At 39.5% G+C, this 27,336-nt stretch overlaps 1 protein-coding gene across 4 annotated transcripts in view; it reads right to left on the reverse strand.

Moving 5' to 3' along the window:
* LOC121288047 (guanine nucleotide-binding protein G(I)/G(S)/G(T) subunit beta-1) overlaps positions 1-27,336 on the reverse strand; it is a 77,486-nt gene that overhangs the window by 41,696 nt on the left and 8,454 nt on the right. Inside the window, exon 1 of one of the 4 annotated variants that reach the window (XM_041206316.1) lies at positions 16,109-16,131. The exons of 2 other annotated variants lie outside the window; for them this stretch is intronic. The gene's annotated coding sequence lies outside the window, so the exon portion shown is untranslated. Of the gene's footprint in view, positions 1-16,018; positions 16,044-16,108; positions 16,132-27,336 lie in introns of those variants that run through there. One more of the 4 variants, XM_041206315.1, reaches the window with a different exon arrangement.

Genomic DNA, 27,336 nt, shown 5'->3' on the forward strand with positions numbered 1-27,336 from the left:
TGTTAACAGTCCTCTGAAATGGCCTAGCAAGCCACTCAGTTGTGTGGAAGAAGGCAGCTGACCACCATCTTATCAAGGGCAATAAAAACTGGCCTTACTAGTAACTGTCATGGCCTGTGATTGGAATGAGTTAAAAAGCTGTACCAGAACAGCTTCTTCCAACCTATCCATTACAGTACTACACTCCCAACCTCAGCATTTAAATTCTTTTCCCCTTTTTCTGCTGCCTCTAGTTCAAGTTTTTCATTTCCACTGTTTGCTCAAATTCAAGCTTCTTCATTTGTAACTGAAGTCTCACTACCTCCAGCTATGACTCACGAGTGTCAGGTATCAATCACTTCCAACTTCAAATGCTGTGCTATTACTTCAACTAAACTGCTTTCTTTGCCCCTACAGGTAACCTCAACTGCAACTTATCCACTAACTCTTAACTTACCCTTAGATGCTTTTTGTAACCCAGCTCTATCTTTTACTTCCAAAAGAAGTTTTAATCATGGATACAGCCATTTTTGCAGTCTCACCACTTTAAAAATCCCTCACACCAACTCCTGAATTCAAAATGCTTCTCATAATTGTAACCTTAAAATTCACCAATTACAAACCAATCGAGGAATTTCAAATATACCGGACAAGCCCCCAATGTTATGATTCGGCAGATGATGTGTGCCATATAGACCAAATCCACGAAGGAAATTTGACTGTGCTACCACAACGGTGTAATATGTAAATTCTATTGTTTCATATGTCTTTGAAACCGTATCTCCCTCATAACAAAAACTTTCATGTTGTCACTATATATTGCCAGTAACCCTTGGGAAAAACAAACATATCCCTTAGCCTTGCTTGTCTAGCTATTGTAAACAGATATCCCTTTGAAATCCAAACCTCCCTTCATTTATCTAAAAATGCAAATCCCCTTCACAGCTTACGTGCTCAGCCAGCATCCATGTTTACTAATTAACATGTCAAGCACCTAGCTTCTTTTTGATGAGTCAAAGCCTACAGTCTACTTGACTCCAAATGTAATTAGATCTCACAGTCAGACCTAACTATACTTACCCTCATAAACCTACTTTACAATAAACCAGAAAAATATGAAAATTATTATACTTTCATGGCAAGAATTACTGCCGCTGTTTCTATTTGTGAACTGCAGAAGTGAACTCAGCCTGAGCAGCTACTCTATCTTCAGCGAAATCTATTTAGCAATATCTTTAGTAGTTTTTCCATTGCTTGACTATAAGTATTTGAAAAATCCATATACCTTCATTTAGTTTGTATAAAATCAACGTGAACTCCCTAACCTTAATTGCAAATGACCACAGCAGTCTTTAGACGCAATGATCCTTTCCAAAAAACAGTCTAACAAAATTCAATTTCATGCAGGAAAATGGCCAATTCAAAGAGGTACAGGAGATCTGCAGAGACCCATAGAACTGCAGCAGGTCATGGATCATTATCTTCTGAAAGGATTATGGATGGGGGAGGTGGAAAAGAGCCAGAGAAACGTAATTCTCCGTTCTTCATATATCCATCAGTTGCCCAAATTGACATGCTTCAGGAAGGTCTAGTTAGAAACAGGAGAAGCCAACTGTACAATGTTCTGTGACAGAAACAAGTGCATTCGCTGAAATTGGGTCCAAATTCACTTTTGTTATGACAACAGCAGAAATTATGAATAGAATACTTTATTTACACAGCTCTTTATTGTGCCTATGCCCCTTGAAGTGCTTTATTCCATTAATTACTTTGCAATGACTTGTATAGCCAGGTTAACTGCACAAAAGTTTGTGTGAATAGTGAGCATGGAATGAGAGAAGACAAGCTAGCCCATCAAATTGATTTTCTTTTCAATAAAATACTGTAGATGTTATGCAAATTCTTTTAGTTACATATGCTCTAGCTATAGCTACATATGCTAGATTCCGGAGATTTTTTTAATATTCATTCATGGGATGAGTGTCGCTGGCTGGGCCAGCATTTATTGCCTTTCCCAAATTGAGAGTGAACCATGTTGCTGTGGGTCATGCAGTCACATGTGGGCCAGATTTCCAAGTGGGTCAGATTTCCAAGTGGGTTTTTACGACAATCAAACTTTTAATTCGAGGTTTTTATTGAATTCAAATTCCACCATCTGCCATGGTGGGATTCGAACTGGGGTCCCCAGGGCATTACCCCGAGTCTCTGGATTGCCAGTTCAGTGGCAGCACCACTATGTCACCACCTCCCCCATGAGTAATTGACTACATCTGGAACACGTCCAATCTTCAAAGACTAAAAAATACATGTTGCACAATTACAATCTTTACATTTCATAGTTCTGTGCAACTTACATCAATTTTGAAAGGATTCAAAGTCTCACAATTATGGAGCTGAACAATTTCTCTAAATTTCTGCTGCCACCTGCCTTACCCCTTCTAACGCATAAATTGGTGTCATAGAACGGTTACTAGGAAAAAAGTGGTCTTCCACAATAATTTTGCTTATCTGAATAATAAAAGAAATGCTCTTCAGCAAACTTCATTCTACAGGAAGGAGGAATGTACACAAACTGCAGCTCAAGCTCCCAAGCTGCTAGGTAGCAAGACTGCAAAGGAGATGTCGCCTTGAGTTTTCACAATTTTTGTTCAGCCACCAGCTTAATCTTGGCATATTCAAATGATATAGCACAAAGATTTCAGAACTATAAGCACAAATGAGCTGTTCCCATGCCCACTTTACACTGGAATTTCTGGATCAGGTTTAAAAGTCCATTTGATTGAGGCATCTTCACCCACAGAAGTGTTGAGTTTCCTCTGATTGCAACTATTCTGAGGCTGATCAGGGTCCAGATTCTCAGTCGCACAGAATCCATGGTTACATGAATTCAGCATTACTCATTTGACCTGCAGTGATCAGGCAGTCAATTGAAGCCTGACTCAGGCCTGTTTCTCCAGCTGCTGCTGCTGCATCAGATGTACACCAGACCTGCAATCAGTCAATTAGAACCATACGCATTCCTGCTCTGTTGCAGTATGGACGAATATTCTACCAATAAAAGTCCAAGTTCACCTAAAAATGCAATTGGAATGGGCTACATGAGAGCTAGTGGGACCTTTGGAAACTTATCCTGAATATGTTACCTTCAGTTGTTCAGGGAAATAAGATTGGAAAAAAATCATACAGTATACTTCTATTTGCTACCATGGAAGGACAAACTTTTGTGCATTTAACCTGTCATTGAAAAGTAATTAGTGGAATAAAGCACTTAAAGGGATTTAGACACAATAAAGAGCTGTGTAAATAAAGTATTCTATTCATTCTTAATTTCTGCTATTTAATTCTGAGGCTGTGTAATAAATGCTCTGCTGCAGAGTGTCACTGCACTAGTATTCCAGAGACACAGGGTAGTTCTCTGGGGGCCTGGGTTCGAATCCCATCACGGCAGATGGTGAAATTTGAATTTGATAAAAATATGGAATTAAAAGTCTGATGATGGCCATGAAACCATTGTCGATTGCCATAAAAACCCAACTGGTTCACTAATGCCCTATAGGAAGGAGATTTGCTGTACTTACCTGGTCTGGCCTACATGTGACCCCAGACCCATGGCAATGGTTGACTCTTAAATGCCCTCTCAACAAGGGCAATTTGAGGATGGCAATAAATGTTGGCTTAGCCAGCGACTCCCACATCCCATGAATGAATAAAGTACTGAAACATGCATATCCTGGTCACATTCCTGCTGCTTGGAAAGGTGAGGGCTAAATGCTAAAGACACAACAGGCCTGATACAGGAGTTCACACTTACAGACTCGTCCATTGTAGCAATACCCAGAGGATGTAATACTAACCACTTTGCTGACTATGAGTCTGGCACAGCTACTATTCCTCTTTATGTGAAACCTATCAGGGAGGAGGGGTTGTGTGATTGCTCTGGCAAATCTTACCCTGATAGCTCAGTGTATTTTCTTCAAAAGCAGAACCAATAAATAAATATCCACTGCAAATTTAGAAGCTGACGGCAACTAATAATTCCCCAAAATCTGTTCTAGAATTTTACGTTATGATCCATAGAAAGGCAGCTGTCATCTGACCGTCAATGGACCATCTTATACTTTTCTGCTCCCAGCAAGGATATGGTAAATTTGAGCTTTTATGGTGAGTACAAAATAACCATTTTTGAATCAAAGTTTATGCCCAAAAGCTAAGACAGCTTTTGACTTTTGCCACTGGATATGTACATTTGGAGGAATCAATCTGAAAAGCCAGATAGTTACAATGATGAGAGTTGTGTTATGTGCTAAGTAGATAAAGCTACATCCATAGACAATACTGGCTTTACCAAATCTAAGTGCAACCTGATTTGCACATTACATCTACCAGTAGTTTTCAACCCAACAGTCAGCTTAGCAAGTTCTCCAGTAAGTCACACCACAGAGCTGACTCTCAGCTCTCTATAAAAATGAACTTCAATGCATTTCAAAGAGTAAAAGGATATAGAAGCTAATCCACCTTCAATTATGGTGTTTTTGACAACTATATTATAGGCACAGTATCTTTTATACATAAAACAATTCTATTGGTACACAATTTAAAGAGCACACGTACAATTGCAATTTTAGATTAACATATAAAGATGGTTATATTCCATGAAGCTACAGCAGAAGCTCAATGATCCACCACAATTGCAGGATCCCCATAGCTAATTGGCAAATAATGAGCAAGACACTGATTGCCTCTCTGTGCGCACACTCCATTCCAACGTATCCAGCAGCATTCAATTACTTCTGTCAGCAAGTATCAGCTGGCACTGCAGTGCTGATTACTCCCACTCCCAGACATGCATCCAGGCTCCATAATTATTCTAATTTGTAGGCACTACCTGAGTCTGCTTTTGGCAGGATTACTGGAGATCAAGGGCATAGTGTCTTCAGTGCTACAGTGATTGTGATGAAGAAAGCACTTTTATTAAGCTCTCAGGTGTGGCAGGTCCAGCCGTTAAGAGTTGTATGCAGCTCCTTGGAAAAACTTGGAGGCAGCAGAGCAGCTGACTGATCACCTGGTGCAGCACCACTCAAAACAAATATGGCAGCTCAAATGAGGAAAAAATTGCTGGAAGCTGCAACTTCCACTGGTTACCCATTGTTAACTAATCACTCTTATGAATATTTGAGGAATTAGACAAATTACATGTTAATCTGATTATCTGATGCTGGTTGCACTCAATGTTGGCCAGAGCACCAAAAAACTCAGCTCTTCTTCAAATAATGCTTTGAAGCCTTGAAAATTCACCTGAACCAGCAGCTGAAGACTTGGCTTAATGCCTTATCCAAAGGACTGTACCTCCCCCTAACTGGCACATGCTCAGCACTGCATTGGATTGTCAACCTAGAATTATGAAGTTCAATGTCGTAATTTCAAACTCAGACACATACTACCAACTAAGCCAAGCCAACAATAGGTCATCATAATTCTACACAGATACCCTACAGAGAAGGTTATGAGGAGATTTGATAAGGGTATTCAAATTTATAAAGGGTTTTGGTAAGAGTAAATAAGGAGAAACTCTTTCCTTTGGGAGAAGGGCTGGTAACCATAAAACAGGTTTACAGTGATCTACAAAAGATTCAGAGGTTTTTTTTTAAAGAAACAAGTGAGTTGTGATCAGGAATGTGCTGTCCTAACAGGTGGAGGAAGCAGATTCAATGGTACATGGTTGAGTGTGGGCAAAAACAAAAGGTTTTGAATTTTTATAAGAAATAATGTACACCATTGTGCATAGTGACTGCACAGTGAGGGGCCAGAAAATTACAGTATTTTTCATGATCTGTAGTGAAATGTAAATGCTTCTAGGCCACTTCAAATGGATGGAACTATTAGACTTCAAGTGGGTAGACACATTTTCCCCTTTACCTGCAATTAGTCAAGTCTGTGGACCAATGCATTTGAATGAAATCAAAGTGACCTCAGCATTTCAACATTTCAGTCGTTAATACAGGATGAAGCAAATACTAACACCAGAACATGATTGGATTATGTCCTTGCAGGATTATGTCCATGTGAAGCAAAGCAAAGGACTATGGCAAGAGGGAGGTCCAAAAAACATTTCAATGGGCAGAATTCCATAATCAAAAAGTCAAAATTCTGGCAAAAAGTGGAAAATTTTCATTCCTGGCACATAACATTCAAAACAGAATTGGATAAACACTTCGGGAAAAAAGTTATGGAGTGTAGGGAAAAAGCAGGGGAATGAACTGACTAGACAGCTCTACAACAGGGACAACAGGCTGAGTGGGCATTTTCTGTATTGTGTCCTATAATTAGTGAACAGAAACTCCTCTGAATTACTGAACATTTCTGGAAGAAATAGTTTTGATTTAAAATTGTAATTTTAATTTTCCTATCTGCCCCAGTCAGTACCCATGGAACCATAAGGTCAGTTGGTTGTGGGTTCAAGTCCCACTTCAGAGACTTGAGGGAAAAATCCAGGCCAACACTTCAGCACTGCACCGAGAGACTATTGCAAAAGTTGGAAGTGCCGCATTTCAGATAAGACGTGAACGAGGTCCTTCCTGCCCCCTCAGAGGGTGTAACCGATTCTATGGTACCATTTTGAAGAGCAAGGTAGTTTGCTCTCAACCAACTTCAGTAAAAAAAAGGACTGCCTAGTCATTATTTCATTACTGGCTGCAGGAACTTGTTGTGCATATAATGTGTTTGTTACCTCCATTTCAACAGTGACTATATTTCAAAGTACTTAAATGGTTGTAAAACACTTTGGAATGTCCTGTGGTCATGAAAGGTCTTATGCAACTGTAGATCTGTCTGTCTTTGTTTTGTAAACCAACATTAGTTATTCCTGTCCTAAAGGTGATAAGGGGACAATTTGAAAATTTTAAATACTTGCTGGTTGTGTGCATGGAGGTCTTTTGCACAGTGGTAGCGTCTCTACCTCTGGGCCAGAAGCTTCAAGTTCATGTCCCACTCCAGGACTTGATCGCTACGGAAGGTGAGCTCATAACGTGACCAAACAGGTTAATTACCAACCTATAAATCCTTCCAGTACAACTGATGACATGCATTAAGAGGAGAGTTTCCTGGTCAGCCATACTACACAAGGTAATGGCAAAACACTGCAATATTTTGTCAAGCAATCATGAACCAATCCAATAGAAGTCCGTGGTCACCAACACCCGCTGAGGGCATGGTACCTGAAAGAGGTGGTTTGTGCATACTGTATTCACAAGTACAAGTCAGATAAGGTTTAGGTTATGCTTGTGTCACTAATTCAAAATTGTGCATTTGAGCCAAAACTTATTTCTTTTAAGGAAAAGATAGTCAAGCATCATGAAAGGGTCACACAATGCCACAGCGCTGTTTAATGATGTTATAGCATCACCAAAATCCTCAAATAGCACTATTATAGGGGCAGCGCAGGAAACCCCTATAGTAGTACAGACAATGAGACTTGCCAGCATTGCCCACATTCCAAGACCAAATTAAAAGACACTGCACAAGTTCAAAAGGAATTCGTAAACAACTGGATGAGACAATTTCATTAGAATATGACAGAGAAAGAATTAAGCAATCTTTCTCAATGTCAGTCCTCCCAGGCACTGGATTGTGAAGAGACTGGAGTATGATAGACAGCAATGGGATAAAATAAAGAGGATCTAAGAAATGCCACGTCAGGGGTTAGGAAGCTGACCTAAATATTCTAAATTTCTCTTCGCTATAGGGAGAGATCTACCCACTGCTCAGTTCAAATTTGTGCTCCTTTAATATTCTAACACATCTCCCTTGAGCCATGATTTTACGGAAAGAATCGCTTTCTGTAGAAATTGGACAGGTATGATTGCAAGGACCAAGTCCGTGAACCAGACATTAAGAGGCAATCTTAAAAGACTCCCACAATAATTAAGGATAATGTTTACTCATTTAACATGCCATTGATCTTATTTCCAATTTTAAGCACCCTCTCAGCTTTTTTCAATATATAGGCTTATGCTACTCAAAAAGAGACAGTGGGACATTTAAAGGCTTCTTTTCTATGAAAAGGGCTCCAACGTTAACCTCAAAACAGATTTCAGGCCTGTATGAAGTACAATGCACATCACTGAATTTAAAAAGAATATTGTTGTTATTTGGCGAGGCTATTAAGAAAGTGATCAATTATTGCTAAATCTGAATTTGTCAAACAGCAAAAAATAAATAAAAATTGTGAGGTTGTGTTCAGCAAGTGGCATAAAATAAGAACCAAGGATCAATGAGTCAAAACTAGGACAGAGGGTCGCAAAAGATTTTCCATGTGATACAATTAAAATGGCATTAATAATTCCACTGAGTAGTAAATATAAACTGCATATATAGCAAATATTTAACAGGCAAATGTGCAATACCAATTTATTTGAACAGAGCAGTCCCAATGAGTGCAGGTGGCATTCATTTAATACCATTTTTTCCGTAAGTAAAATCAAGTTGTATGGATAGTAATGAAATGGTGAGGCAGAACTTCAGACATGAGGGAAAGCTTTAACCATACTTCAGAGGTATCCCTGTTGCATTATAATGCTGAAGAAAACCTTTTATATTCTGCCTAATACTTCAAGGTGGCTCAAAGCACTTCATAACCCATAAATTACATCTACTCATTTTTTGCACTCAATGTAGCAGCCAAACTACACACAGTATTGTCCCGAACAGAAAAGGAGATGATCGATCAGTTTGGTGATGTTGGTTCAGGGTACCAAGAGAATCCCTTGCTTCTCCAAAAGAACACCATTGAACTATTAATCCAGAAAAAGCCCCAAAATGACATACAGTAGTGTAGAGGACAAACATGGAACCTGTACCACAGGGAGAAATAGTGCTTTTCATGTTTTCAGGATGTCCTAAAGTGTTTAATAGCCAAGTATTTTTGAAGAGTAATCACTTTTGTAATTGTAGGAAATGAGGAGATATTAGGAAGGGGGACAAGAGTGTGGGGACAGCAGAGAAGTTCGGTAGAAAATTCCAAACCATTGGGCTAAGGTGGTTGAAGGCACAGCCCCCAATGGTGGGGTAGAGATGGGGGTGCAAAAGAGGGTAAGAGGAGTAGAAAGTTTGTAGCAGGTGGTTGCTGCATTGGGCAAGATTACAGAGATAGTGAGGGGGTGGATACAGGATGATAATTTTAAAGTTGAAATGTTCAGTATCAGGATTAACGTAGGACAGCAAGCACAGGTGTGATGGCAAGTGGGAGTTGGCAGCAGAAATTTGGACGAGCTGAGGAGGGTGGAAGATGAGAAGCTAGGCAGCAAAGCATGCAGGTGGCAAAGTCCGTGAGGGTCTTAAGCATCAGATGGGCTGAGGTAGCAGTAAATATTAGAGGTGGCAGCAGACAATCCTTTGAGATCGAGAGCTTAGCTCAGGATTGAAAACAATGGTGATGTTGAGGGCAGTTGGGCTCAATCCAAGTCAGCGGCATGGGGGAGATAGAACTGGTTATAAGGGTATGGCATTTATTGGGGTTGGGGGGGGGGGGGTGAGAGAACAGGTGAAGAGAAACTACAGGAGATCAGGAGTTAATGGGGTAAAATGATAAACCTTTTAAGAATGTTAAATATTTAATTTAGTCACACACTGATCTGATCAAGATATTAGATTCATGAAGCAGGAATATTTAATCAAAAAGTGGTTCTAATTTTGACAATTTATTTCATAAACTTGAACGATATTGCTTCATAAATCTCCTGTTTTCCCCAAAGGAAAGTCTTAATTCGTCAAGTTTCCTGTTAGCTTGAATTCCAGATAACAACAATTTTGGCTACCCATACCCACCCTGTCGAAGACACGATGATCATTTTTAGCTAACCAGAATTGTGACAATTCGCTAGATGGATCTGACCACATTTGCAGCAGTCCATCCCTCTACCAATACAAGCCATGTTATTTGATTATTTACTGCAGCTAAGCAGTAACAGATTAATAAATTTACTGATATAACCCCTCCATAATGCTCTTTTGGGTTCCATTTTACAGTTTTCGCTTATTTTACTTGAGCTAATTAATGTGATCCAATGGAAGTTCCACATTCAAGACAAGATTAATATATAACCAAAATAGAATTCACTGAAAGCTCATGAAATTTAGGAATTCATTCCATCAAGCTGACTAAAATTTTCAGAGTCAATTCTGGGAGCAGAAAGAATTGAAGATTCTGATGCAGAAGCACGAGAGAGCTTAAAGAAACAAATGCTCCTTGTGCTTTTTTTTTTCCCAATATTAATTTATTCTACGTACACAGTTAACTTATTTTCTTAAATTAAGTCTTTAACCCATCAGGTCATTGGAAAATGAGTTACTGACCAATGAGTTTCTTAAAATATTGCTAAAGATTTAAAGAAAATTCTAGACTCTCCTTAAATAGACTTAGAATGACCACTTTTATTGCCATGTATAAATATTGGAATGGTTTAAAAATACAGATAGTGTCTCAAATCCAGCTATCCAAAAACCAGCAATGCCCAAAATTTTTTTTTAAAGCTGCCATCACCTGACTTTCCCTCCTCATTGACATCTTTGATCTAACTGGCTGGGAAGCTCTTTGGAGCAGCTCCCACTCTACCACCAACACTTCACTGAAGTGCAGCAGGAACCCCATTTACATAAACAGAGCTACTGCCACGCTTCCGGTAAAGTAACACTGATAGATCTGAAGCAGCTCCAAAATATTTCCTGGCTTATCTTGCAGCATTCTGTATTTGTTTCTAAACTGCCTTTGTAAGCCTTACTTGAAAACCACACTCTCAACACTCCACATACCTGATCCAGTCCGAATAGCCCGATCCGTAATCCAGCACGAACTCGGCCCCGAGGCTGCCAGCTTTGACACATTCCATGTAATTTTGATGTTTACAGTACAGGCATGATGGGCTGAAGGGCCACCTTCTACGGTACATCATTTCACAATTCCATGTATATGTTCTAGTAAATAAACACCACCTATTTGCACCTTATGTCACCCATGCTTGCTTTCATCAGCCAGAACGATGGCATGGTTGGACTGCGGACTTCCCTATGGTTGCAATCAACGCTGTTTTAACACTATATTATGAGGTAAAATTCTTACTTCAGTGGTAACCATAACAAAATTGCTACCAATTCGAGGAAGATAAATTTGAATGAGGATGCAAGTTATGATTCAAGTTCAAATGCCTTTGCAGCCCAATTTTTTTCACCCACAGGCTGTTCTGTATCTTTTATTTCTAAACTTGGCAAATTACTTTCTGAAATAAGAAAATTATTGTAATTTTTATGTCAAAGATCCCTAAGTTTCAGTAAAGAGCAATGTCCATATAATTGTAATTTCTTTTGTTGCTGGAACTGACATTTCAGTGTACAAGAATTCATGGTGTCATCCTGAATAAACAAAGGCCCTTTTTAAGACAACACACTGTGAATGTTGCTGTTTACTCAACATCTGTACGGAGTTGCCATCTGCAAAAATACATCACTGGTTAACATTTTAACTCTGGGCTTTTCAATATCTAATCATCTTCAATTCAATATTCATCAGCTTTAACAGAAAATGCTTTCTTTTTTATAAGTAAGATGTGGGATTGCATTACATTTAAAATAAGACTGACATCACCCTTTTTTGTGATCAAAGGTTGAACCATGGTGTCAATGCATAGCAGGAATTCTAACAGTCAATCTGAAAATGACTTGCATCAATAGCAATGGCAAGCATAGCAGATTTATAGATTCCATCTCTGGTTCTATTACACAATGCTGAGATATGAAATGTTGACACACTCATTGGTATGGCAATGGCCAATTGACCCAGTAGATCAGCAAGGTGTGGTGAACATTGTATTGATGGTGTAATTATTGGAGTACGATTTGACATCCCAATTACTTACTGGGGATTTTTTGGCTTGAGGTGAAGTCCAAAATACATCCTTTCAAATTTGGGTTGATGCGGAAAAATGGCTCAGCTGCTTCTGTTCATTTTGGTCAGTATATCCCTCATTTTCTGACATGGGATTCTTGGTGACATAGTTCAATGTGTTGCTCAAATTCAGATTTCACGGGTCCATAGAATTGTCAGGTGGCCAAAAAACTGTTGAAGCCAGAGGTACGCAAGTATTTGAGTCAAAGAGGCAAGTCAAGAAAGGCTTGGCTCAACGAAGTCTGCATGTCAGATAGGCATTTGGTGACATGACAATTTTGTAGGGCTATGCAGAAAGTACAGTGAGGGTGAAATGAATTGAATAGCTTTTCCAAAGAGCTTTTCCAGGCACAATTCAGCAAATGGCCTCCTTCTTTACTTTGTGATTCAATGAGTCAATGAAGCAGCAGGGTTGGACACCAACATGCATGTGAAACCAGAATCCTTGATTATGGGTTAAATTATTGAAGGGTGAAGGGAGGGGCCAAGAATGAAACACTGAATGCAAAGATAACCATGTGGACAAAGAAGAAGTTTTTTGTGAGGCAATGTCTGCTGTGTGAAAGGTAGAAGTGGGCCCAAGAGAGAGATCTGTATGTGCCTTATGGAGAATAACCATTTGAGGAAAAAGGAGCACTTTTAAAAAATTCACTGATGGGATTGTGGGCATTACTGGCTAGGCCAGCATTTACTGCCCATCCCTAAATGCCCTCGAGAAGGTGGTGGTGAGCTGCCTTTTGAACCACATGCTCATGCGGTGTAGGTACATCCATTGTGCTATTATAGAGGGAGTGCCAGGATTTAAACACCGCGACAATGAAGGAACGGCAATATGTTGCCAAGTCAGGATGGTGTGTGGCTTGGAGGAGAACTTGCAGGTGGTTGTGTTTCCATGAGTCTGCTGCCCTTGTCCTTCTAGATGGCAGCAGTCATGGGTTTGGAAGGTGCTTAGGAGCCTTGGTGAGTGCCTGCAGTGCATCTTGCAGATGGTACACATTGCTCCCACTGTATGCTGGTGGTGGAGGGAGTGAATGTTTGTGGATGGGATGCCAATCAAACAGGCTGCTTTGTCTTGGATGGTGTCCAGCTTCTATTATTGTTGAAGCTGCACTCATCCAGGCAAGTGCAGAGTATTCCATCACACTCCTGACTTGTGCCTTGTAGATGGTGGTCAGGCTTTGGAGAGAGTCAGGAGACAAGCTATGCACTGGTGGATTCCTAGTCTCTCACTTGCTCTTGTAGCCAGTGTTCATATGGCTAGTCCAGTTCAGTTTCTGGTCAATGGTAACCCCCAGGATGTTGATAGTGGGGGATTCAGCAATGGTAATGCCACTGAATGTCAAGGGATGATGGTTAGATTCTCTCTTGTTGGAGATAGTCATTACCTGACACTTGTGTGGCACAAATGTTATTTACCACTTGTGAGCCCAAGCCTAGGTATTGTCCAGGTCTTGCTGCATTTGGACACTGACTGCTTCAGTATCTGAGGAGTTGAGAATGGCGCTAAGCATTGTGCAATCATCAGCAAACATTCTTCTGATCTTATGATGGAGGGAAGGTCATTGATGAAGCAGCTGAAGATGGTTGGGCCTAGGACATTACCCTGAGGAAGTCCTGCAGTGATGTCCTGAAACTGAGATGATTGACCTCCAACAACCACAACCATCTTTCTTTGTGTTATGTATGACTCCCCCGATTCCCGCTGATTCCAGTTTTGCTCGAGCTCCTTGATGCCATACGTAGTAAAATGCTGCCTTGATGTCAAGGGCAGTCACTCTCATCTCACCTCTGGAGTTCAGCTCTTTTATCCATGTTTGAACCAAGGTTGTAATGAGGTCAGGAGCGCTGAGCGATCCTGGTGGAACCCAGATGGAGCATCAGAGAACTCATCACTGCTTTACTCCACTTGATTTGTGGAAAAGTCATGATGAGGCTGGGCAGTGAGTTGTGAACACAGTCATCCAAGATGCTATGATAACTGACCAATGCAGTTTCAGCATTTCTGCTCAAGGCTGGGAGATCTTTCAGTGTGCTTTTACTTATTCAGATAGCCCAAACTTTTAATGAAAATGCCACAGAATTTACATTTTCATGCCATATCATTCATCTGGAGGTGGCACAGAATTAGAGGTCCTGGTTATTTGAATATACAAATACAATAGCTCACCAATAATTATCCAAAAAAAGCATTTTCAAAACTTTGAGGCCATGACCAATAGACATGATTTAAAAAGCTGGATAGTAACATTCCAGCACATTGAAAAAAAGTATTGCTCAATAAAATGTTCTTGCACAATAGCACTGAAATGTTGTACAACAATTGTTTTCATAATTAAACTACAGTGTGACAAAACACTAAAGCACTCTATGGTTGGTTTAAAAATTCTTCAATTTTCTTCATTCCCTGTCATTTCTTCCTCAAAAGAGCTAGTTCTGCCCAAAATCACCAATGGTTGCGCAAACTAATGTCGTTCTTAAATTCTATATGGATGGGCAGAGCTATGATGTCTCTGCACCCAGAAAACAGAACATCTTTTGCTTTTAACAGCAATATTAACATTGGCAGGTCCCATTCTGGAGATACCAGCATACCTTGTGAAGTCAGAGTGCCACTGATGACAGCACAGCAAGTAAAGCATCACTCCCCTCCAAAAACTCTCTAAACTAAAGGTGGAATATTTGACTTCGGAATAGGTTAACTCTAGTCACTGCAGAATAGCCACTATTCTGAAAAGGGCTTTGCATCATTTTTAAACCAGTATAACGTAAGACTTTGAACCCTGGTCAAATTGTATACCGTGGCTTGCATATTAGTGGCCAATGAGCAAAGCTCTCAGAACTCTGGATCCTGTTGGAATGTATTCAACATTTGGGGCTCTCAAGAAAACTAACCTGACTGTAACTTTGGCTAAAGGTAGTCCTAACATCAAGAAATTGATATGAAGCATAAAGCTGAAATGTTCAAAATGATTACATTTTCACTTTAATTACTATATATTTAACATGTAAAGAGATGAAAGGAAGCTACAAGGTTTTGATTTTTTTGTACTCAAGTTAAACCAGTGCAAATAGAAACACATTTTTCTACTTTTGGAACATAGATTCTCATTCATTTCACTTAGAGATACTGTAAAGTAGAACTGACTCTATTCTGCAACATATGTTTTAATGAGCTTTGTACTTAAAGCAAGTCTGTCACTGTCAAGGAATGGAACGCTGCTTTCTAACAGCAAGTTACAATGCTGAGTGCTTTCTTTGCCTTCTTCCTCATTCCAAAGCACAACAATCCAACTGCACTGTGAATTTTTTTGAGTTCCCACTTGGGTGAAATTGATCAATTTAGTTATTTGTGAGCAGTTCTCTGGATTGCCCCAAGTCAAGTGTAAAATCAGACTATCCAAGCTTACTTCACTTCAGTCTTCTCACAGAAAAAAGGTGACTTTCTGCACCAAAAACTTGGAATACATACATTAAATAAAGTATGGTCAAACGTAAAAGAGCCTTCATTTAAACTTAATTTTGAAAGCAAGAACACGAAAAAACTGGGTCAAGATCAGAAGGTACCCCCCCCCACCCCCCAACTCTTAAACAGTGTAAATTTCATCACTTTTCTACTTCTCTTCAGCTTTGAAGATGGGTCATACAGACCCAAAACGTTAACTCTCTTTCCACAGATGCTGTCAGGCCTGCTGAGTTTTTCCAGCATTTTCTGTTTTTATTACAAAATGGACTTACCTTTAATGAGTTAATCTGCACAATACTACATTTCAACAATGAAAGTTGTCCATTTTACACAAGTACAATTCTTGCCCTCATTAATTCAATAAAGAAGGGAATCTCAAGAATTATAAATTGAAGTATACTGTGCTCAGCTGAGGAATAAACTGCTGCAAAATACATTTTTTGCTACGTTATGAAATTTATCAGATTATATTCCATTTAAAAAGCCCTAGGCTAGACAACCGGGCATGAAACTCATCAGAATCTACCTTAAAATAATCAGCAGTATATTTTTAAATCTGGAGACTGGTATGGAAGTGTTGAATAAACTCACAATCCAACAAATGTAAGTAACGACATTAGCAGAAGAATACCCAGTCTTACTTTATGTTGATTCACATTTACAAAATGTTCTCCAAGTCTAGTTTATTCCACCATCAGGATTATTCCTAGTTTGGCACAACCCTCAAATACCTTGATCGTGTTAATACTCCAATCCCTTTATTCCACATTGGCCTTCTCACAATGATTAGCTTATGCTCGCCCTGTTCAATCTTATTTTATTATAGCATTGCAGGTGGGGGGGGCGGGGTTTGGCCAGCCCACTTCATACCGAGATGTTTCTCGCATTATTTCCCAATCTCCCGTCTTCAACAAGAAATCAAGTGCCTCAATTACAGAGCTCACCCACCAGGCTAGATCAAATTAATGTTTAAGAAAATGCCCCAGATTTCACTGGAGTGGGGCAACTTGTAGAGTTCACTTTTTCCCTTCAAGTTTGATCATTTTTTTGTGCTGCAAGTTGTTGGAGGCATAAACTGATAACAGCACAGCAAGGACAAGAAAGAATCTCGTACTTAGAGATTTAAGGATTACAAAACAGAGAAATGAGAAAAGAGGAAATGGGCTGAATTAGAGTCAGAAAGAGAAAAACTAGATTAAGAAAAAGAGAATTTTTTTCTTTTTCTGTTAAGTCTTTGACAACAATTTATTACCTGTAGAAATGAGACCCTGTAGTTTGAACTGCTCCCTTTTTGTGCTGGAGAGGTTGAGTGACATTGCATGAACGTAGATCTCTATGTTAATTAGCAAACATCACTTTCCACAGTGAGTTTAATTGGCAACTAATGCATAAACACTGCAGCTTCATAAAACTCACAGGTGGTTGGAGGGTGAGCTGCCTACAGAGTGAACCAAATTGCTCAACAAATTCTGTTGATTTTAAATTTACTGGGTATCTTTTTCTTGCCACAAGGTGATGGATGATTTGCACATGACTAATACATTACTTTGACAGTAAATTTGGGTCACTGAGAATTTGATAGTTTAAAGTTACTTGTCCTTAATGAGGAGCCTAGTTAAGTCATAAGAAACCTCATTATATATAACAATAAGACAGGGAAATTAAATCTAACATACCCCCCTGCAGAACTTTCACTTAAAATTGGGACACACATTCAAATACACCTAGCCATTTCCTGAACAAATTTGAAACCACATTGCTCTCAGTACAGTACACTTGCTGTAATTTACCTTTAAGAATTAGGGATTTAAAAAAATGTAGACCATATTTCTAAGAACTCACTTTTACAGGAAATGTTCAATAAAATGAATGGTTGAGGGTGTCAATTTAAAATTTCTGCACCAGGGTTGCAAGGTGCAGCTATTATTTCCGACAAATACTAGCTATATTGATTGGGTACTGGTACTTTCAAGTGTCTGTGTAGATACAAGTTTATTATTTGGACCCATGCAAAATTAACCTAACCACCATTTGAAGAGTTATGCAACTAGACAATCAAATTATTTGTACATGATCAGGTGACTTGTTAATACCAGTACCTGAATTAATATTAATTCCATTTAGAAGAATCAGCAAGTCTTGAGTATGGTCTATCAAGATCTAGAGATGTCTTAGCCCTGCATAAAAAGAGCACTTAGCGAACCCAAAGTCCTCGGATACTAAAGTGTTCTGAACTAGTTCAGCAATTTTCACTGCTGTCAATGCAAAGCTTATTTACATAGTAATTCTCAAGAACCACACAAATACTTGCAACATTTCTATTGTGCAATGATCACATAGGGCAAGAGACAAAAAGCTAAATATATCAGAAAATTCTGGAATGCAAGTCAGCAATTGAAAATAAATTAATAGCCCCAGACTATATATTTCTAGAATTTCAGTTTTTCAATCTGTGTTCATGTTTTTAAACTATAAATCAGATTAGAATTGATCAGACATCATATATGCAGTGGGATCTAAATGCACTCCTGTTCCAGTAAATGTATTTTAGAAGGCAGAGTGCTGCTTTTCCTTTGTGTGGTTTCAAGGAAGCCACACCCATCACATCAACCCAGATGCAAGACATGAATTCACACTACAGAACTTCAAAACAACTCGATACAAAAACGCTTTCTTCAAAACTATGCATAACTCAGCAGTCGTTATGAACGGAAAAACAAAAATCTTTAATCAGTATTTTCTGCATGAACCCAAATGTTAATGTAGTAATATTCTAACACACTGCAGAACTGTTTCTGAAGTCCTCAGAGGGTTATAGCAACACTGCAACTCAAGTTATAACTCCTACATAAATTAAACCTGGAATACTACCCATATTTTCAGTAAGCACAAGCACACCTCAAAACTAAATGCACATATCCTTCTGCACGCAAGGTAAATTTAAGGTTCCTAAAGATGGCTGAAGTTTCATAAACTCACTAAAATACAATTAGGAATTTGTTTCAAACTTTGGTTTACAGAATGCCTAGTAAAGCAGAACAATCAGACAATTGACAAATCATCCCTAGGTTTCCAGCCATAAAGGCCATGCCTTATCACCACAACCAGCGTGTACTGCAGCTAAGATCTGCCTGTTTTTATTTACAAAGCATGCCAAATGAGAAGTGGACAATCTAATGTGAAATTATATTTTTATAAAGTTTCTGATCAACATCCTTAGTTTTCCACATCCTTAGAAAAACACAAAATGGCTGCTGTGCAGAATGCTTTGAATAGAACAACTTAACCAGTTGAAATGATGCACATTCCTGCTCTATTATTCCAAACACTAAAAATAATCAGACTGCATTATCTATCCAAGATGTACTTAAAATAATAACATTTACCTACATAGCATATCCAGGTTTACATACTGTGAGAATAGCTAGCTTAGTTAAGTACTGGAAGGTGTTGAAACCAATGGTGCACCCAGGAAAGATGGGGACAAGTGGAAATGATGCAAATACATTGTACAAAAACTCCCTATCTTTTAGAAAACTTGAAAGCAAGCCAAATTCAGTTTTACAACAGTTTCAGAATTCTACATTAACAGCGGGGAGGTTAGTTTAAGTTAGCCACGGTGGGTGTGCCTACACCACATGAACATGCAGTTCGTGGCAGTTCACCACCACCTTCTCAAGGACAATTAGGGATGGGCAATAATTGCTAGCCTAGTACATCCCATGAATGAACATAAGATGGTCAGTTTCTCTCTCTCTACTGGGTTTGGAATACTGATACATCTAAACATATGGAAATCTGGGTCTACACATCAACCACTGGGATAGGGATTTAGCACAGTAAACAGTGGCAGCTAAGTAAGCCAGTCTTCAGGAATCTGAATTAAATACTGCCGTTAGCAAGACAATGAGAAGAAAACAACTTCAACAGTAGGAACAATCAACTGTATTTACACATTTTCAAAAACCACTAGCTGAACTCCTATGGCACTGTACACTAGAAAACAAAGTGCAATCTTCACATCAAGCAGAGTTAGATGATGAGGGCAACAGGGTGGGAGCTGGAACAAAAACAGAATTACCTGGAAAAACTCAGCAGGTCTGGCAGCATCGGCAGGGAAGAAAAGAATTGATGTTTCGAGTCCTCATGACCCTTGAACAGAAGTGATCAGGGTGGGAGCTGGATCAAGGTGGAGAACAAGGGGAGGAGAAGCAAAGAAACCACTTCAGCAAGAGAGTAGGCATTTGGCAGGGAATATTTGAACAGCTTGAAGAAGTCTGATTTTGAAGAAAACAATTAGTGTTAACAGTTCCTATTTTTGGATTTAAGGAGGTTTCTCAATTGAAGAATGGTCCATTTGGTTTGATTTTAAAACTAGAGATATGCCTACATGTACAGGTAATGTTGCTTCATCTCTGAATAAACACTGATACTTCAGGATTTTCTTGAGATAAGGCAAGACATTATTGTGCAAGAGGAACACAAGAAATAGGAGGAGTAGACCATATGACCTGTCAAACCTGCTCTTCTATTTAATATGATCATGGCTGATCTTGGGCTTCAACTCCACTTCTCTGCCTGTTCCCCATGCCCTTTGACTCCTTGAGACACCAAAAATCTATCTATCTCAGCCTTAAATGCTTTAAGTAATGGAGCATCCACAAACCGCCTGGGCAGAGAATTCCAAAGATTCAAAACCCTTTGAGTGAAGTAATTTCCCCTCATCTCCTAAATGATCAGCCCCTTAACCTGAGACTGCGACCATTGTTTTAGATTCCCCTACCAGCAGGAATCACTTTCAGAATCTTGTACATTTCAATGAGATCACCTGTCCTAAATTCCAGAGAAAATATACCCAATTTGCTCAGCCTATCATAGGACAACCTCCTCATTTCCAACGACCAATTTAGTGAACCTTCACTGTACTACCTCCAATGTAAGTATATCCTTTCTTAAATGTGGACAGCAAAACTGTGCACAGTACTCTGGGTGTGGTCTCACCAAAACCCTGCACAATTCGAGCAAGATTTCTTTATTTCTGTACTCCAGTCCCCTTGCAATTAAGGCCAACATGCCATCTGCCTTCCTAATTGCTTGCTGTACCTGTATGTTAACTTTTTGTGTTCCTTGTACGAGCACAAAGTCTCTTTGAACATCAACACTTACAACTTCTCACCTTTTAAAAAATATTCAGCTCTTCTATTCTTCTGATCAAAATGAATAACTTCACACTTCCCTACGTTATACTCCATCTGCCACCTTGTTGCCCATTCCCTCAACTTGTCTATATCTCCTTGCATCCTCTGCATCCTTCCCATAGCTTACCTTTCCATCATCAGTAAACTTAGATACATTATTCTCTATCTCTTCATCTTAGTCATTAACATAGATTGTAAATAGCTGAGGCCCCAGCACTGACCCTTGTGATACTCCAGTATTCCCTACCTGCCAGCTTGAAAAAGTCCCATTTCTGCTCACTCTCTGCTTCCTGTTAACCAATCCTCTATCCAAGATAACATATTACCTCCAACTCCATATGCACCTATCTTTGCACATTAGTAAAAGTCGCCATAGTCCCAGAGGACCATAGGCTGCTTTCTCATTAGACACACAACTGGTGGAGAGTTTAATCTGAAAGTCACCAGACCTCAGGCGAGGGGAGGGGTTGAGAAGGCAGGGTCTACATGGGTGATCTCAGCCAGTACAGGAATTGAACCCACGCTGTTAGCATCACAAACCAGCTGTCCAACCAACTGAGCTCTTGCCCATTAACCTTGTGTGTGGCACCTTAATCAAAAGCCTTTTGGAAATCCAGGTATACTACACTACTCATTCCCCTTTATCTACCTTAGTAGCTACATCCTTAAAAAAAAGCCAATAAATTTGCTAAACAGGATTTCCCTTTAGTAAAACCATGTTGACTTGTCCTAATCATACTACACTTTTTCAAATGGAATTTTAACATCTCCTTAACAGATTCCAGCATTTTCCCAGCAACTGATCATAGGTTAACCATCCTGTAGTTGTTTTCTCTCTCCCTCCTTTCTTGAAAAGCAGAGTAACATTTGCTGCCTTCCAATCTGATGGGGCTGTTCCCAAATCTAATTAATTTTGGAAAATTACAGCCAGTGCATCTACAGTCTCTGCAGCCAACTCCTTTAGAACACTAGGGTGTAGGCCCTGGGGAGGTTTGTCACATTTTAGACCATTAAGTTTCTCCAATACCTCTTCTCTGTTGATAACAATTTCCTCACTCTTTTTAGGCCCTAGTTAACAACCTATTTCTGGAATGAAACTTGTGCCTTCTGATGTGAAGGCACACACCAAATATTTGTTCAATGCCTCTGCCATTCCCTCATTCCCCATGATAATTTCTCCTGTCACTGATTCTAATGGACCAACATTAACTTTAGCTACTCTCTTCCTTTTTATAAACTTATAAAAGCTCTTATAATCTGTTTTTATATTACTGGCTACTTTACTCATTCTATTTTTTTCCTTTTTATCAACGTTTTGGTTGCCCTTTGCTGGTTTCTTAAACACCCCAACCTTCAGATTTGTTACTGTTTTTTGCAATATTGTAAACCTCTTCTTTTAATCTAATAGCTATCCCTAACTTCCTCAGTGAGCCACAGATGGATTTTTCTTGATGAGTTTTTGGTTTTCCATGGAATACGTTTTTGTTGGGCATTTTGAATTGTTTCTTTATATGTTTCCCACTGTTCATTTACAGCCATACCTTTTAATCTATTTAGCTTAGCCAGTTCTTCCCTCATACCTATGTAATTGGCTTTAAGATTCTTGTTTGTGATTGAAATATGTCACTTTCAAATTTAACCTGGAGTTCAATGGTATTATGATCACTATTTCCCCGAGGATCTTTTACTATGACATTACTAATTAACCCGACTTCATTACACACTACTAGATCTAAGATAGCTTCATCCCTAGTTGTTTCAAAAATGTATTGGTCCAAGAAACAGTCACAAAAAGGTTCCACAAACTCATCAGCCTATATGAAGCTTAGGGACTCCCACAGTTATTACAATGCCTTTGTTACAAATCCAGCGATTTCTTGTTTAACGCTCCGTCCAACGGTATAACTACTGTTAAGGGCCTATAAACTACCCTTACCTGTGTTTTCCGACTGTTGCTATTTCTAATTTCTACTCATACCGATTCTACTTCATGGTCTTGAGGCTAGACCCCTTCACTCTAAAGTCCTTATGTCATCCTTTACTATCAGGGCTAGCCCGCCTCCTTTACCATTTTGTCTGTCTCTCTGAAATATTGTTACCCTGGAATATTTATTTCCCAACCCTGATCACCTTGCAATCATGTCCCTGCAATGGCAATTAAGTCTAAACCATTTACCCCTAGCTGTGTGTTAGTTCATCAATCTTATTGCAGATGCTTTGTGCATTCAGATAAAGAACTTCTAATTTCTCTTTTTACTTCTATTCCTTGCAATGACCTATTTGTTGTGTACAGTTTTTGTAACATCAATCCCTTTCTGTTCCAAACTGCTTGTCTTTACCCACATTACTATACTCCTCCTATGCCTTGGCCTCTCTTTGGGTTTCTAAATCTCCCTTCACCTGAGACCTTCCCCTCCCCCTTAACTCTCAGATTAAAGTCCTGTCCACAGCCTATTTACGTGATTGACCAGGAGACTTGTCCCAGCTGACAAATTCGAGCAAATCTTAACACTGAAAAGCTACAAACATAACAGGTGCTGCAGGCAAATATAAATATACAGGAAAAATATCCCATGAATCAGCTGACATGGGGGCCTTCAGTGCACTTTGAAATGCAATGAGCAGCAGTGTAAGGTGGCAGCTCACCACCATCTCCTCAAGGGCAATTAGGGATGGGCAATAAATGCTGGCCTAGCCAGATCTCATGAATGAATTAAAAAACCTACCGTTATTTAAATATGAAATAAATTACCTACATACTCACCACTTCAAAATGCATAATCTGATTTTTGCCCATCAAGATACAAATCATACACTTCATTCGACCCTCAATTTGTGTTGAGTTAGCTCTCAGCAGCTGGTATACTACACTTGGCTTCATCGCCACCCAAGGTAGTTTGGGAAAAATAGCTAGGATTCATATTACTCTCTAGTGACTTCTTTGGAAAGTATGCATATGAACATTGGGTCATGAGGGAAACAGTTTCTGCTGTGATATATCATAGAAAAATGGCTTAGCAATATTCATTAGTTAGGTTCACATGCAAAATTAGCCAGAAGATGCAGCAAGTTATTGCTAGAACTATACTTTAGGGAGGGTCAACCTTCAGCAGAGAAAAGGAGAAACAAGATACCTCATAACAGCTTTCAAATTTGTTTTTAATTGTTTGTGCTCACATGGGGTGTCACCAAAGACTAGAACGCTTTCTGCATTCATTTTGCATCTTGGTGTATGATGCCAAGTTAAATGGCCCAGTTAGATTTCTAGGGTACTTTCAGGAAAGAGGTTCTTGAAAAACCAAGCTATCAGTTTGGCAAGTTCTAAGACGGCCAACAGCAAGACAACACTGTGCCATCAATGCTGAACGACAGCTTTAACATAGCCACAGCAACTACAGAGTTTACTTTATGACTTAAAACTTCGCTTTAAAAAAAGCTGATAGCAACATGCGGAGCTTTTCAAACAGGTCCCGGGGTTCCAAGCAGTAAACTGAGATATCAATTGGTCAATTTATCACAACACCACTTTATATTTATATAGAGCATTTAACACAATAAAATATCTCAAGCACTTCAGGAGCATTTTAAAGCAAAATTAGACACTGAGCCACATAAAGGAGATGGCCAAAAGCCTGATGGTCAAAGTCAGTTTTAAGGAATGTCTTAAAGGAAGAGAGGTGGAGAGGCTTGGGAAGGGAATACCTGAGTTTCAGGACCAGAATCTCATGACCACAAATGATGGAGCAATGAAAATCATGAATGCTCAAGAGGCCAGAATTATGTGAGCACAGACATCTGTGAGGTTTGAGGCTGGAGGAGAATACAGAGATAGGGAGGGAAAGGCCATGGAGGGGTGGCCAGGAGCCAATGTAGGTCAGCAGGCACTGAGTAATGGGTGAACGAACTTGGTGCAAGTAATCCTCCCTTCACCCCACCCCCGGCGGCTTTCCACAGGGATCGTTCCCTCCGGGACACCCTGGTCCACTCCTCCATCACCCCCTACACCTCAACCCCCTCCCAAGGCAGCTTCCCATGCAACCGCAGAAGGTGCAACATCTGCCCCATTACTTCCCTCCTCCTCACCGTTCAAGGGCCCAAACAGTCCTTTCAAGTGAAGCAGCACTTCACTTGCACTTCCCTCAATTTAGTCTACTGTATTCACTGCTCCCAATGTTGCCTCCTCTACATTGGAGAGGCCAAACGCAGACTGCGTGACTGCTTTGCGGAACACCTTCAGTCTGTCCGCAAGCACAACCCAGACCTCTCTGTCGCTTGCCATTTCAACACACCACCCTGCTTTCATACCCACATATCCGTCCTTGGCCTGCTGCATTGTTCCAGTGAAGCTCAACGCAAACTGGAGAAACAGCACCTCATCTTCCGACTAGGCCCTTTACAGCCTTCCGGACTTAATATTGAGTTCAACAATTTCAGGTCATGAACTCTCTCCTCCATCCTCACTCCCTTTCTCTAATAATTTAAAATTTCTTAAACATATTTTTTCCCACCTATTTTTAAATTTATTTTGATCTATTGTTTTATCTCCACCTTTTAGCCCATTTCGATCCCTTCCCCCCACCCAAAACCCACTAGGGCCATCTGCCACTAGCTTGTCCTGCTTGTTACCCCTAATGCCCCCATTAGCACATTCCTTAGATAGTATCACCACTATCAACACCTCTTTGTCTATGACATCTTTGGCAATCTCTTCTTTGCCTCCACCTATCTGGCTCCCTATCCGGCTCTACCTGTCCCATCCCCCTCTACCAACTTACATTTCACTATTTCCTTAGTTCTGATGATGAGTCATACGGACTCGAAACTGTATTCCTCTCCGCAGATACTGTCAGATCTGCTGAGTTTTTCCAGATATTTTTGTTTTTGGTGCAAGGAAGGATATGGGCAGACTTTTGGATGATCTCAAATTTATGGAGGCCAGCCAGGATTAAAAATAATTATAAGCAGGATTTTAAACTTAGATTCTGGAGAAATTTTGAACAAATCAACTTGAAGAGTGTCAGAACTAGGGAAATGCAAGATTTGCATTTGTTTCATGTAGTTTCAAACATTTCCAGATCATTTCAGAAAAAAAGCAGTACAAAGCTCCCCCATACTTTATCCCGATATTGAGCCTTGCAAACCTCCTTCTCTCACTGGTATTTTTTTTTCCCATCTTCCCACGTCAGCTATTTTTTCTAGAGCATATTTAAATACTATAACATTTTTGGCAAGAATATCACAGCCTTGTTTTAGGAAGCTGACAGCCTTTCAGAAGTCAGAACAGAAGATCCCCAAATGTGTCGATATATGTAGCCCATTTCTTGTAGTGTGTAAATATTTTCAAAGAATCGCACAAAAAAGCTGAAAATCACTTGCTTCCTGTACCATATTACCTGTTAGATCAAACCACTCCAGCCACTTTCCAACATTCAGAATTATCATCATCAGCTGAAGACATTTACTGATGCATTTACAATTGCAGCCTTGGTGCAAAGCCATTCTGTTCCACACAAATAATGCAGCTGCGGCCTAAATTCAGTATGAATTTTGTTAGCATCTGACTTGACACCAAAGTGAACTGAGAGTCTGGAAAAGGGAGTCACAGTCCAGTTTGCTTCAGAGTTCGTTCAGGCCTTAAAATTGAATTTGAAATTTTAGCGCACAACCAGATTTCTGCTTTTCTTGATTCAAAAGTAGTGAAAACAGACACCATTAACTCTCACTACATAGAAATATTCCTTGATCAGTATTAATCCTGTGTTAAGTAAGGCAAGCATATTAAAACTCAATCATGCAATGTGGAGCAGCATTACTTAAAATGGGAATGGCAGCCAACGGGTTATAGTGTTGGGACTAGCAATCCAGAGGTTCAAATCTCACTTTGGTAAACAGTGAAATTGAATTCAATAAATCTGGAAATGGTAGCAACACTGTGGAAGTTGTCAGATTGTTCACTAATATCCTTCTGGGAAAAGAACCTGCCACCCCTCCCTGGTCTAGCCTACATGTGAGTCCAGTCCCATATTATGCTGTTGATTGCGTGCTCTCAGAGCAACCACAGATGGGCAATAAATATTTTCTATCACGTGGTTGTCCACCTCTCAAAAATAAAAACACCTTAGGGATATTATAATTGGCTCCAGAATTTCAAGATGAGAGAAAAAGTGATGACAGCTCTTGCTCCTAATTAACCAGCAGTAACTGGCTAAACTGAACATGTGGACATCAGAAGTTATTTAATCTCATAATTCTAAGAAAAGGGCATAAATATTAATTTAGCAAAATAACTGACAAAAAATTGTAAATACTTCCACCAGAAATGCTGACCGGTTTCCCCTATCAAAAGATTATTTCCATAAGTATTGCACTATTCACTTGGAAATGGTTATCACTGAAATGCAAATTCACTTGTGCAGAATCAGGTAACGCACAAAAATTGGAGCTTCTTGGCTTATGGTCAATGTGTCTCATGCATTGCTGCTAAAATGCATCTTAACACTCACATTAGTACTCCCAAAGAATTAGTCAAGGGCATACATCAAAAGGGAAAGAAATCAAAATCAGCTCTGGAGCTCATAGTTGTGCAATGCATTAAAGAGGCCAACAACCTTTTTATTACTGCCTTATTGTTGGCTGAAGGGAGAATTTTCTCCATTTCCCTTCCTCTCCCAGCCTCTTTTGGTCATTTATCTTTCTTATTAGTCATTTCATTCAAACCACATTTTATTCTGACAAACCAGAGTTATTGTTTTTAAAGATAC

Source organism: Carcharodon carcharias, chromosome 15, assembly GCF_017639515.1.
Source record: "Carcharodon carcharias isolate sCarCar2 chromosome 15, sCarCar2.pri, whole genome shotgun sequence".
In the NCBI taxonomy this organism is placed as follows: Eukaryota; Metazoa; Chordata; class Chondrichthyes; order Lamniformes; family Lamnidae; genus Carcharodon; species Carcharodon carcharias.